Here is a 13679-nt window from a genome sequence, read left to right on the forward strand (position 1 = left end):
CCTCAGTAAGTATCTGGTGATTGTCCATGGTTTCACATTAGATGTATATGGTTTTCTGAGTTAGTGTGAACATGGGTACATAGATCATGTTAACTCAAAGTGGGCATAAGAATAGTAAATCTAGTTTGTTCTATATGGGAGAGAATTGTGACAGCTCCTTTGGAATGTTTTGAGAGCAACTTCTGCAAAGGTAAGGTGGTTATAAAATGTTTCACGAAATCTGATGAAAAATCTGCCCTTGGGGATGAGAACTGTAGGAGAATAAAGTTGATGAAAGAAAATTACTGTTAGACATCTCATGTCAAACAAACCTTGTAACTCTTGTTTTGTGCCTCCCAGCTTGAGTGCATAAGAGAAAAATGCAAATTTTCCAAATGAAGAACAGCTAACAGTGCATAAATCTCCAGAAGACAGTAGGATACACTTATTAAAACTTGGCAAGGATCAGAAATGAATGACTTTTTCTCTGAAATGCCAGCTTTTTTCTTTTTAAGATTAGCTTTTCCCTAAAGCTACATCAATTATAAATAATTGTCTGCTAGCAAAACGGGCACAGCTAAACTTAAAGCAAATAAACTAAGAAATGAAACTGATTAAAAAATAAACAAGAGATTTTAGCAGTTTTTGAGAGAATGGCTTCAAAAGAATGCCAAATGGCTTTCCTATCTTTGCATATATAGCAATATTAATTTAAAATTATGAGAGACATGGATTAATATTCTACAGATGTTTAAAAGAATTCTCTGGGAATCTACACTTGGACTTGACTTATAAAGAAAGTTACTTTTTATTGCAATTCTTCTGGCACTCATTTCAGTCAAATTTCTTTCTTCTGAACAACCAAAACCAACTAGTTTAAGTTACAAAGGAGAATTTAGTTTAAGGATACAGGGGTGTATCCTGAAACCCAAGGGCTAGGATGTAGCTACTCTTTAGGAAAAGGAGAGCCCCCAGAGAATCCCCTCTTCCTGTCTTTTTCCCCCCTTTTGTTTGTCTTTCTTTCTTCTTTCTTTCTTTCTTTCTTTCTTTCTTTCTTTCTTTCTTTCTTTCTTTCTTTCTTTCTTCTTCCTGTGGTCCAAATGGCCAAATATTGCAACCCTAAGAATTTCTTAGTCTCAGTTTCACACTCTTGCAAGAGTGAATCTGACTGGTCTAGTTTGGACTCCTGTCTGCTAAACCATTGTAAGAGTGGGTTGGGTTGTGCAATAAAACATGGCTGCCACGGGGCACAGATTACTTCCAGGCAAAGAGAAGGGGATGAGTAGGGGATTATTGGTGTGCACCAGTATTGTTTATCAATCCCTGGATGGAAGCAAGAAATATTAACCTCATATTAAATTAGAGGGTGCAGTAATAAAAAATGAAAGAAAATAATGTTATGCTCAAATAAAGTGTCTTTCCAAGTACCTTATGACATGAGTTCTAGATTTGCTTACTCTGGGACCTATTTACATGAATTGTATGTAAACTCTTCCTTTATCTTTGGTTACCCTCCATGTGCTAATGCCACTCTAATATATATGACCAGCCCAATCACTTTCCCAATATCAGACCTATATTTTATTTTTTTATTAATTCTTATTGCTATCACAGAAGTAAAAACTTCAAAACGGAACTACTTTCTACATCACCTCTTTGGTTCCTACTCTCTGTGAACTGTTCTCTATTCCTTGACAAGTCTTCAGTCTCCAAGTGCTGTTAGAGTTTATGAAATCTCTTGAATCTGTCTCATTTGGCCTGTCACCTCTGTATTGATTTACTCTACGCTCACTGTTTCTACCTTTGACTAATATAGCCGTATTTTAAAATTGCCCCTTTGTTTCCATCTTCTCCTTTTGCTCTGTCCTCACGCTACCACCAGAATTACCTTTGAAGGATGCTGCTATAAGCATACTAGGATGATTATTTTCTGTTTTAAAAATAATTTTGGGGTTTCCATTGTGAATTGTATAATGTCCGAGATGCTTTTAAATTTGACCACAGCACTTTTTTTTTTTATCCTTACCTCTCTGCCATATATACTGTGTTTGAACGACCCAGAGATTCTGGCCATGCCACAAACATGTCACGACCCCCTATTTTGTAAATATGATATTTGCTACATTCCATATCAATTGTCATTACATATCAATTTACATATTTACATATTACATTACATTACATTACATATTACATTACAATTTACATATTACATTACATATCAATTTCAGGTCTCTCATTAGATAGTGGGTTCCTCCAGGGTGGAGATGCTGTCTTTGTTCCTCTTTCTATCCATGTTCGGGCAGTGCCTGGGATAGAGCAGGTATTGAATAAAGGCTGACTGAATGAAGCTGTGCCCGTCCAACAAGCCTGTACATTTATTTTTCAACTGGGAAAGAACTGCACACTGCAGGAAGCAGAAATTTATCCTATGCCCTGATGATTTTCCTCGACTTGTGAAACATCAGTAATAATTGCCTTGTGTTAGGGAAATTTATTTGCTGAAGAGTTCTGTGTCATTGGTGACAGCCAGAAATTACAATGCTGAGAAAAGTTATAAAAGGACAATGTCACCTCCTAACTACACGTTTCTTCTTCCTTCTTTAAGTTGAGCCCTTCAGATGCTCTTAAATATATTTATATCATACTAATTCAGGGTTCTGAGAAATCTTTTTGTAATTTTATGTTGCCTCTAAAGCTCACTGTCCTTGACAATTTGAAAAATCCCATCCATATGTAATAGGATTTATTATATTCAGTGCCTGCCAGGGCTTAAAGGAAGAAGATGCTCCATTTCAAAGTAAGGTTATACTGCAGGACTTGTACAGTGGAGATGGGAGAAAACTTGTAGTCCTGAACCGACTACCAACTCCTGCCTAGAAAAGGGTTTGAGGAGCCAAGAAGTAGAGTGAAGGTTGAGAGTACTTTTGGAAAGCTGCTTGTATGCTGTATCCCATCTCTCTTCAAAAGAGAAAGGCCTGGTAATATCAACGTGCAGTTATAGTAGATAAGAACATGTTCCATAAATCTGGAATGTATATGCTCCACAGTTTATTTAATTCACTCCAAAAGAAACCACTAGAATGGTAAAGCTGGTTCAAAAAATTTTGAGAGGCTGGGGTGCCTGGGTGGCTCAGTCCGTTGAGCATCCGACTTTGGCTCAGGTCATGATCTCACGGTTTGTGGGTTTGAGCCCCACATCAGGCTCTGTGCTGACAGCTTGCTCAGAGCCTGCAGCCTGCTTCAGATTCTGTGTCTCCTTCTCTCTGTCTGCCCCTCCTCCACTCATGCTCTGTCTCTCTCTGTCTCTCAAAAATAAATAAATGTTTAGAAAAATTTTGAGAGGCTACCTATATATAGACATTGACACAAGATATTGGTAGAGGATTTCTAGGTTAGATTTCGAACTAGTTAATGTACTACAGGGCAATGAAACCACAACCTCTGGAATTATTTTATCTAAAGTAAGGATCTTATCTGCATCTAGATGCACATGATATGAAAGATATAGATGAAAAAACCTACCAATTAATGTGTAACTTTACCCAGGCTTATGAATAGAATAGTAAATGATAAGCACACAAAGGTTTATTTTCCTAGAGAATAAGGTTATCTTTGAGTGGGCTCTTACAGTGGGCATTGAAAGGACATGTAATTATTCCTTTACCTTATTTTCATGTTTTGGACATGTCTGTTAACAGTCCCTGTCATTTCAGATCTGGTAAGACATGCATCACTGGGGTCCCCGCAAATGGAGATCCAGCAGACCGGTTTTTGACTTCCATCTGTGGAGTCATAAGTTCAACTGTTAAGCTTGCTGGTTGTTGGTATTTGAGCTAAAGAGAGGGGATTGTGTTGGCTGTCCTGTGCGCTCACAGGGTGGCGGGGCAAAGTATGCAGGAGGATTTCCTGTAGGTCAGACATGGAACATGCAAAAATGTAAGTGAAAATGGGTCAGTTAAAATTCTGTCCAGTAGGATCACTGAGACCCCTCAGGGAGAAGCAAGAATGATCACTTGAGGCCTTGGGGCTCAGTAAGGTGTTAGGAGAAGGCATCACCTGTCTCTAGAGGAATGCAGGTGAGAGGGCCTCCGTCAATGGGGGTGGGATGGTCTCTGGAGAATGGACTACTCGTAACACGTGGCAGGCTCAGTACCAGTCAGGTTAGAACTTTTCTGTTTTAAACCCTTTCCCGTGATTTCAATGTAGGTAATTACTAAGACCCAAGCAAGAATGGATGATGAGGAACAGAGACACAAGCCTTTTGTAACCGTTCTTGACTGCAGGCCTCCCTATATTCAGAAGGCCCAGCCACCGCAAAGGGGAAGAACCTTAACACTACATCACATGCAGAGGTTTGAAGATTATATGGAACTGGACATTTTTTTTTTTTTTTCAACGTTTTTTATTTATTTTTGGGACAGAGAGAGACAGAGCATGAACGGGGGAGGGGCAGAGAGAGAGGGAGACACAGAATCGGAAACAGGCTCCAGGCTCCGAGCCATCAGCCCAGAGCCTGACGCGGGGCTCGAACTCACGGACCGCGAGATCGTGACCTGGCTGAAGTCGGACGCTTAACCGACTGCGCCACCCAGGCGCCCCTGGAACTGGACATTTTTGTAACTCTTCTAAGAACGTTTATTACCTGTGAGTGACCAGAAAGTTCCGAAGCCTGCCACGATTTTCCTCCAGACAGCAGGCTACCAAGTACAAAATAAGGTTACTTAATGAGCGGGGCTTGCTTAACGCAGGTGTGTGTGTGTGTGTGTGTGTGTGTGTGTGTGTGTGTGTGTGTGTGTTGTGTGAGAGAGAGAGAATATCTTTTTAAACATGACCTTGTAGCTGCCCTTTGAATTCAGTGAGTGTGTGTCCTACCTAGGTTTTATCAATGTGGGTAATTTTTATCTTTTTACATCAAATATCCTTAGTTCAGAAAACTTGCTTTCAAATCTTGTCTTCACACGGGTGCAATAGGCATGAATTTGCAAAAACCATCAGGAATACTGTGCTCCTGATATAGATGTGGTAAACTTTTGCAGAATTGCCGGTGTCAGTTAAATGCACTCTGCTTCAGCAGAGAGGAAATCCTATCTCTAGAGGTGTCATTGTTTTTACATGTTTCATTTCATTTTGTCACTAATCATGGTTCTGAAAGACAAGCTCTTCAGATTTTTCAGTGTACCCTGTAACTTGGCATTAGCTTATTTTTTGGCTCTGCTTTGTTTTGCATAACTGTGCATAAGCTAAGCTATTTCTCTAAATATAAGTAAGCTAATGTCTTTCCAAAGCTTTTGACAAGTACCAGAATATTGTATACATTATTTTTATGAGTTTAATTTTACGATTGCACCAGTAAGTACATTGTAAGAATTCCTTTTTAATTTTTTTTTAATGTTTATTTATTTTTGACAGAGAGAGACAGAGCATGAGCAGGGAAGGTGCAGAGAGAGGGAGACACAGAATCAGAAGCAGGCTCCAGGCTCTGAGCTGTCAGCACAGAGCCCGACGCGGGGCTCGAACTCACGGACCATGAGATCGTGACCTGAGCCGAAGTCAGACGCTCAACCGACTGAGCCACCCAGGCGCCCCAAGAATTCCTTTTTAAAGTAAAAATGTGCTGTACAGAAGTGATCAGAGGTTTTATGCAAAATACCGCTATTGATTGGGTCCAGACTGAAGTTGGTTTGCTCTTCCCTCTGTCTGGAATGTTCCTGGCCCTGATTGTCCCATGTCTTCCTCTCTCCCTGCATTCTGGGACTTCCCTGACCATCTAACCTCAATGTGAAATCTTAATTATTTTCTGTTTCTTTATTCTGCTTTGTTTTTTTTTCAAAGCACTTGACATATATTTGTATGATTTTATATTGTCTTTCTGCCCCTACTAAATTACAAGTTTGATAACAGGGGTGCTATGTTTTCTTCACTGCAGTATTTCCAAGGTGTAGAAGAGTGAACTTTCTTTTTTTAAAAAATTTTTTTAACATTTATTTATTTTTGAGACAGAGAGAGACAGAGCATGAACGGGGGAGGGGCAGAGAGAGAGGGAGACACAGAATCGGAAGCAGGCTCCAGGCCCTGAGCCATCAGCCCAGAACCTGACGTGGGGCTCGAACTCACGGACCGTGAGATTGTGACCTGAGCTGAAGTCGGAAGCTTAACCGACTGAGCCACCCAGGCGCCCCAAGAAGAGTGAACTTTCAATAAATATTTGTTAAATTAATGAATGAATGGACAAATGAATGGATACACACTGAAAATATCTTTCCTGGTAATTTGAAGAGCACGTCTGGAAAACAGTCCTGCATAAGAAAATTCTAGTAATATTATATGTCCATTTGAAAGTTGTCATTGTATTAGATTTAACGAAAGGAGTTGGTGAATTTATGCCATGAACACTTAGGTGACAATCACTGTAGCTATACCAGGATCACCATTTTTTTTTAACCATTTATTCAGTGCCAACTGTGGGCCTGGTTTAGTGCTAAAGACTTAATATACATTGTTTCATTTACTCTTCCATACTATACTATGTATGCACTAAGTGTATTATTATTTAATCAATCAAACTGAGTTTTATATCTCACTCAAGGTCACACAACAGGTAAGTTGTGGCAGGACCAGGACTCAAACTCAGGTCTGCCTTAATTTCAAAGTCCAGAATCATAGCCACATCATTGTGTCTTTTTTCTTATCTATGCTAGTTGTCTTATACAACTGAATTTGCGGGGGGAAGATATTAGATGTGTTCTTAAATGTGTATTGGCAGACACATTAATGTGGAAAACAGTGGTGCAAATTTAGTATCTTAACCATAATAGTTGAGATTATTACTCCAGTTACAAGATAGATAACACTGTGGATGAGATAGAAGCTTTTGCACCAACTGACTGCAGAACCAACCACATATCCTACTTGAAGCATATAAAATAGAGATTTAAAAAAAAAACACTACAGTATATTTAGGAAGCAAAAAATTTCACCACAGGTGACTGGAACAGAAAAGTTTGAGAAGCATGGGTTGATTATCTCTCTCTCCCTCTCTCCCTATATATTAGATTCGCACACACCATGGGTCATATATTTGGGTATAAAGAAAGCTCTTGAGCCCTAGATTCTAGTATTGGTTTTACCTATTGTGACCTTTGATAATCAGTTGAACAGAGCACATATATGGGAGTTCTAAACTGCTTGGGTTATTCTTCTTGGGTCTGCCATTTTCTAGTTTTGTAATTTTGGGTCGTTATTCAAACTTTCTGTGCCTTAATTTTCTTAGGTATAAGTTGGGCCGTTAAGAGGATGAATTAAATATTACAGATAAAACTCTTAGAAGAGTGCTTGGAATGTGGCAGAAGCCCTTCCGGCAGAAAGCCTTCAAGGCCTGCTGGGTTTCTCAGCCCTGTCCTTTCTGAGAAGGTCCTTTCCCTGTCCCTGCTCTCCTGCACTCTCTTCTCTCTCTCTCCTCTCTTCTCCTTTCAGCTCCTCTCCCTGCTTCCTACTCGCGTCAGGGCTCCTTTGTGCCCTCTGCTGGTCAATGGCGGCAGGACCAAGTGTTCTGGTTGCTATGGCTACCGAGGCGACGCGGTAACCAAGGAGACCGAGGCGGAAGCTCCGGATAGCTCCTGCAGGCGGTGGTGACGCAGGCGGCTGGGGTCTCCAGGTGGGTCGGCAGGTTGCGGATGACTATGGTGGGCGGGCGGCGGGGCGGAGTGGCGACCGACAGGTCCGCCGGGTGCGGGACGCATGGCGGGACGGCGGGAAAGTAGACCGGGTTCCGGGTGGGGCTGGGGCGCCAGCCCTGTAGGTGTTTGCTGAGCGCTGCCGTGTGCCCGACACAGTGGCAGGCCCACGGGCTGCAAGACACGGCCTTGGCCTCAGGATAAAAGTCTTTTTCTATAAACAAAGAACTTTCCAGCCCGTGAGGTGAACCGAGAGTGAACCCCCAGGCAAGAAAACCAGGGCCTTGTCAATTATACCCCCTCTACAACCTGACCTTTTCAAACGCTACCCTTTTTTTTTTTATCCTTTGAAGTCAGGGGTGCCTTATGAGAAATTTGGTTCTGTGGCAATCCAGTAGGACATCCCCTCTTGTAGCTTGCTTTCTGCCTGGGTGGCCACAGGCACCCGCTGTATTATAGAAGTCCATGCTTCCCAAGGTGACGGGTGGCAGATTCCTAAGAAATCTGAAGCTGTGGGAGTTTTTGTTTTTTTTTTTTCTTCTGTCCCCAAATCGGCACTAGAGGTGCTCATATATGGGTTCAGTTATGTATTTTTTTTTTTGTAGCCTGACTTTTAAAATCCAGAGTTAGCAAGACTCATTAAAAAGAAGTCTTATAAATTTGAAGCTACACAGGATTAAAACTATGCAAACTGTATGCTTATGGAAAATGAAAACAAAAATAAGAACAAAAACCCCACCTTATTTTGTATCACCTTATTTTATAACCTACATAGAGGCCTGCCTGACCTCCCATGATATTTCCAGTTGTATTACACATTTATTTGTAGGTAGCTAAGTCTTTTGTCTATTTCTTTCAAAACACTTCGTACTTCCCACAGTTATTTTATTTGCTTTTTAATTTTTTCCTATTCTTTTCACCAGACTACAAGTTCAGTGAGGATTGGTACTATACCTGTTTGGCTCACCTTGTTTCTCAGAGCTTAATCCGATATCTGGCACAGAAGAGGTGTTCCTATATTTGTTGAATGTTCACCAGAGTCTTGTAGGATACATGGAAAAAAGAAAACAAAAAGATTTTGAAGTGGGAAAGAGGGTGTTTGTTTAATTTTTTTTCATAAGATTGTCCAATAAATTCAAAGCAGTAGGAAAAAGCTAAATATTTAAAAGTTAGCATATTATTATTGGCAGTATGTTGTATGTAGGCACTCTTCTAATTGCTGGGGATTCAAAGATCAGTGGCAGGACTGCCCTCAAATATTTGGGATGCTCACGGAAACCACACCTATAAAAGCAAAGCCGAAAAAATAGCACAAGGAAGCATATAATAGCAAATGAGTGTAATACGCATGATGTTCTTACAGAAAGAGAAGTTCACTTTTGATGGAAGAAATCTGCATTGTAGAGGTGGCCTTCCAACCTGGCAATGAATGGAATAAAACTTGGTGAGCAGAAAAGTGGAAAATAAAGCATAATGCTTAGGAAAATTAGAATGCATAATTGAAGCTCTCAAGTACCAAACAGAGCAGATGAGTAATTTTTTTTTTCCTTCTGGGTAAGGGGAAAAGTTTTAGAGAAGAAATTTATAACCTTGTATTACATGGAGGCAATTTGAAACCCAAAAGGTTTTCACCGGTGTTTAAAAACATTACTGTAAAATTTAGAAGGTAATCTGATGCCAAACAGTTCTTTCTCTACATTTCCTTTTAATGACAGGTTAAGAATATGAAAGGGAGAAGAATATGAATGATATGAATTCATCATTTTAAGGATGTAGAACAATTTAGATTTCAAGTCTTAAGAGCTAACAGGACTGGGAATAAAATTGTACATTCTGGCTTTGTCACCAATCTTTCCTTAATTTTCCCATTTCTAAGATATTCAGAAGAGACCACTTAGGATAATGGTGGATTGTATGAGAATGGGTAGGATAGATAAATATAAAAGAGCTTAGGATTCTGAATTTGATTTATGAATTAAATACTTTCATTGCTATTTGTAATCATATGAAGTTTTCAGTTGATAATAATCGTGTATTGATTTATGTTGTGCCTTTAAAACATTTTTTAAGCTATTGAGGAGTTTCTTTATATTAAATCTGACTCAGAGGCTCCTTATGAAAACCGATGAAGTCAGAGAAGCTGTGGTTTGAAAAAAACCTTGATGTTCCCTCATTCCCTTCTCAGGGTAGTTTCTAACGCTGCCCCTTCTCTGAACCCTGAGCTCTCTGGTGGCCCTTAAGGAGCCCGCTGATTTACAGACCATAAATTAGAGTCCTTTTGTTTGATATCCTGCAAATTGTGTGGGGGTGGAATTCTTATCATTTAATACATGGATAAACATGCTCAGAGACCACTCTAACACAAAGGTCCTCTGAACTTAAACCTAGCATCTTTTAACATTACTTATCATTTTTAGTTGACAACTATTTTAAAAAGATACCTTGCCCCTTGAGAGTGAAAGTAAACTTTCTTAATTGCTCTCAAGGGAACCTTCACATATAAGGTAAAAAAAAAAAAAAAATGGGTGCCATGGGCACTATTTAATACCCTGAAGCAGCGTTTATCGGCTGTGTTGGTTGGCTGAAAGGTTAAGTGCAGCTGAGAAGTCAGCACCTGATTTACTTTCATGGCCTGTGCTAGTAGAAAATGGCATATATTTATTTATTGGGCCACTAAAGCACAAGACATTATGCCAGGGATCATGTATTATCAGTCTTTTCCTTAGATTTTTAAAAATATTTGAATATATACATATATGTAGAATAAGGATACAATTCTTTTTAAGAGTTTAAAACTACCATTTTTATTGAAATTCATTTTTATTTAATATTTCTTGCTTGGGTATCCAGTTTCTAAGTGCTATGGCAAACATATTAGTCCATCCAAGAGAGTTTGCTTTTGGACCTTAAAATGTGTCAAAGTAAGGAAAAATTCTTATTTATTGGCTTTTGAATTTTCAAGTCTAAGATAATTTCAGGTCATTAGACTAATCAGCTAATCTTAGATAAGTTTTCAGTTACAAAAACTGTCCTATCTTGAAAACAGTGGTTTCCCCAACCTCCCATTCTGCCAGTGGTGCCATGGCAAATTCTAGAAGACTATGGCAACTCTTGATAAATACTCTGAGTTTCTAGGAGTATAAATCATCATAATTTCCTTGTTTCCATTCTGTGGTAGCTGGCCTTGATGCTTGAGTTGCATTCCCAGGATGAGGACTTATGTAGACGGAGAATCAAACCATCATGGACAATATTGGGTCATAGTATCTGTACACCTGTGGGGAGAAACAGGTTGGGGACAGAAAAATGATGCAGTCTAATAAGTCAGTTAACAAGAACATTTTCCAAATAACTATTAAACCTTTGGTATTTAATTATCAGAAAAAAAATTGAGTCACCTAAGGACAAGTGGAACTACAAAGTTCGCATAATAGGGAGTTTATCTCTATTTCCCTGATTCCATTAAATGACTAAAGTTTTGTGCTTTGCAATTCTTCCTGCTGACATTATTATCTCCTTGCTGTCCCAAGAAAGGTGACTAATTCTCTGTTGGTTTTACGAAAGGAAACAGGCGGAACAGCATGACTCACAATTATAATCTTGCTTTTCTCTTCATACGAGAAAATTGGCTTATGTGTGTGACTTGATAAAACATTTAACTGAGAGGGAGCCTTACTAATTGCATTCAATGAAGTGAAATGCCCCCAAATAAGACCATTTATTGGTTAAATCACATTATCAGCAGAGCTATACATCTGAATCATCTCATCCTAATGAAATTTACAGACTTTTTTATTCATTTCAGTCTTCATGTGTACGTTCAGCTTTATGCATACGTACATATACAGCTGACTCTTGAAAGATGTGGGGGATTAGGCGCACCAGCACCCCACACAGTTAAAAACCCACGTATAATTTTTGACTTTATTTTTTGATAATGGTGGCAATGATAACAGTATGAAAGTTTTCTTGAAAAATTTATCACAGTAGACTTAGGGTCCAGCAGTTGGATTTCCAAATAATGATCAAAAAGAGATAGAGACTCTTTTTGAGTAGGATTATTCCTGAAAAGTCTTTTTTAAGTGAGACAAAGTTTTTACCTACAAGGAAGGCATAGAAGATGATGTATCCTCCCTCCGCAAAAGCAAACCAAATCTTAGTTTTCCAGGGGTTATCTTTATTTTTCTTTGACATTCATTTTAGCTTTGAGAGAGAGGACTTGGTACTTAAGAAACGAGTCCGAGTTAAATGTCCCTCCTAAGTATTTCCTTCTGTTGGAATGTTCCATGGTATTGTCATTGTGTGGCTTTCCCTTTGATTTTGAGTTCTTTGGGGGAAAACACTGTATCTTATTTACTATTGTGATATCAGTACCCATAAACAGGTCAGGAAGGAGTAGCTACATAAATGTTTACTGGGGGTGCCTGGGTGGCTCAGTTGGTTGAACAATCCAACTTCAGCTCAGGTCATGATCTCGCGTTTTTGGGAGTTTGAGCCCCGTGTCTGGCTCTGTGCTGACAGCTCAGAGCCTGGAGCCTGCTTTGGATTCTGTGTCTCCCTCTCTCTCTGCCCCTCCCCGGCTCTCTTTCTCTCCCTCTCTCTCTCAAAAGTGAATACTTAAAAAAAAAATTAAAAAAAAAACCACAAGTGTTTATTGAAGGCACAAATACACTTAGTCTTATGATGCATCTACTACTTTTCTTACAATATAAAATTATTTTGTATAATTCTATTTGAAATTATCTTCAGAAATAAATTCCTTCAGAATTTTCTCCAAGGTAGTAAAAATCTACGCTTTCAGGGTAGATTTGATTTTTTGGAGTTAGAATAACTTGAAACTAGATTTGAATGAATAAAGTATTCACTCCTGCCAAACAATATCTATTTTTTTAATTTAATTTTTTATTTTTTTAAATTTACATCCAAATTAGTTAGCATATAGTGCTATAATTTTTAGTTTTAAATGAGGCACAACAAAGTAGATTTGTATGTTTGTTGGGTATATGACAGACTCTGCAGGAGGTTTCAAAGAGGTATTCCAAAAATGTCTTGATCAGTGGTTGCATCATTGAAATTATGATATAGTGTCCCAAAGGAACAAAACTGAAGAATTGCACATTTGATTATGTAGACTTCCATGTGACAATAACCTTCCATTTGGTTACTCCTATTCTGATGCCTTCTCTCCTTAAGTTTTTGAGCAAAGCTTCTAGACTTATTTTCTGTTCTCCCTCTAAAACTTTCAGTGCCTCTTATTAGTTACATATTGAATTCCAAACATCTTAACTTGGCATTTAAAGCCACTCATTATTGAGCTGCAGCCTAAATGTCCAAATTTATGCCTACTTTTCCCCTTCCATGTAACCCGAATATCAACCAAATGGAGCCAGTCATTAGTCCCCATTCAAGAGCTATTCTTTCTCATAGTGTGAAGTGTTCATCCAGTCCATATCTTTTTATATAAGCCCCCATTCTCCTCAAAATGCCAGTTTAAATGCTAGCCAGCTTGAATTCTCTCTCTCTTCTTATCACATCTGTAAGTTTTATGGACTTTATAATTTCTACCCTATTTTGTGGCTTTTATATGTAGGTCTTATATGCCCTTTTTGACTCTATGCCATTTGAGCCAGTCAACAGATCTCCTTGGGCCTTGACTCCATGCCTCTTAACACAGTGCTTTGCATATAGCAGAGCTTAGGAAATATTTATAGGGGTTTTAAGTACATAGGAACACATATAAAAACCAGCAGCATGAAATGGTTTGTCCATTTAAGACTATGGACTCTATGGCAATGGCCCTCATATTTCTTTAAGGGCGTTCAGAATTTGGAAATTTTTATTCGTATAAAAACCTAATGGTTGTGCATGTGATTCAGTAATTCAGCATTACAGACTAAATTATTATAGAACCATGAATAATTGGGATACTCAGGAAATAGGGTGTTCTGAATAATTTAATTTTCTGGTTAACTTGGAGTTAGGCAGAAAATCTTCTTTGTTTCATTTCTCGTTGAAAAATTCTAA

At 38.8% G+C, this 13679-nt stretch overlaps 1 protein-coding gene across 2 annotated transcripts in view; it reads left to right on the forward strand.

The window, feature by feature from the left end:
* The first annotated feature begins 7554 nt into the window (after positions 1-7554).
* Positions 7555-13679, forward strand: part of ZBBX (zinc finger B-box domain containing) — a 120182-nt gene continuing 114057 nt past the window's right edge. For both annotated transcript variants that reach the window (XM_042956166.1, XM_042956168.1), the window contains exons 1-2: positions 7555-7636; positions 9019-9099. The gene's annotated coding sequence lies outside the window, so the exon portion shown is untranslated. The remainder of the gene's footprint in view (positions 7637-9018; positions 9100-13679) is intronic.

Source organism: Panthera leo, chromosome C2 (assembly GCF_018350215.1).
Source record: "Panthera leo isolate Ple1 chromosome C2, P.leo_Ple1_pat1.1, whole genome shotgun sequence".
Lineage (NCBI taxonomy): Eukaryota > Metazoa > Chordata > Mammalia > Carnivora > Felidae > Panthera > Panthera leo.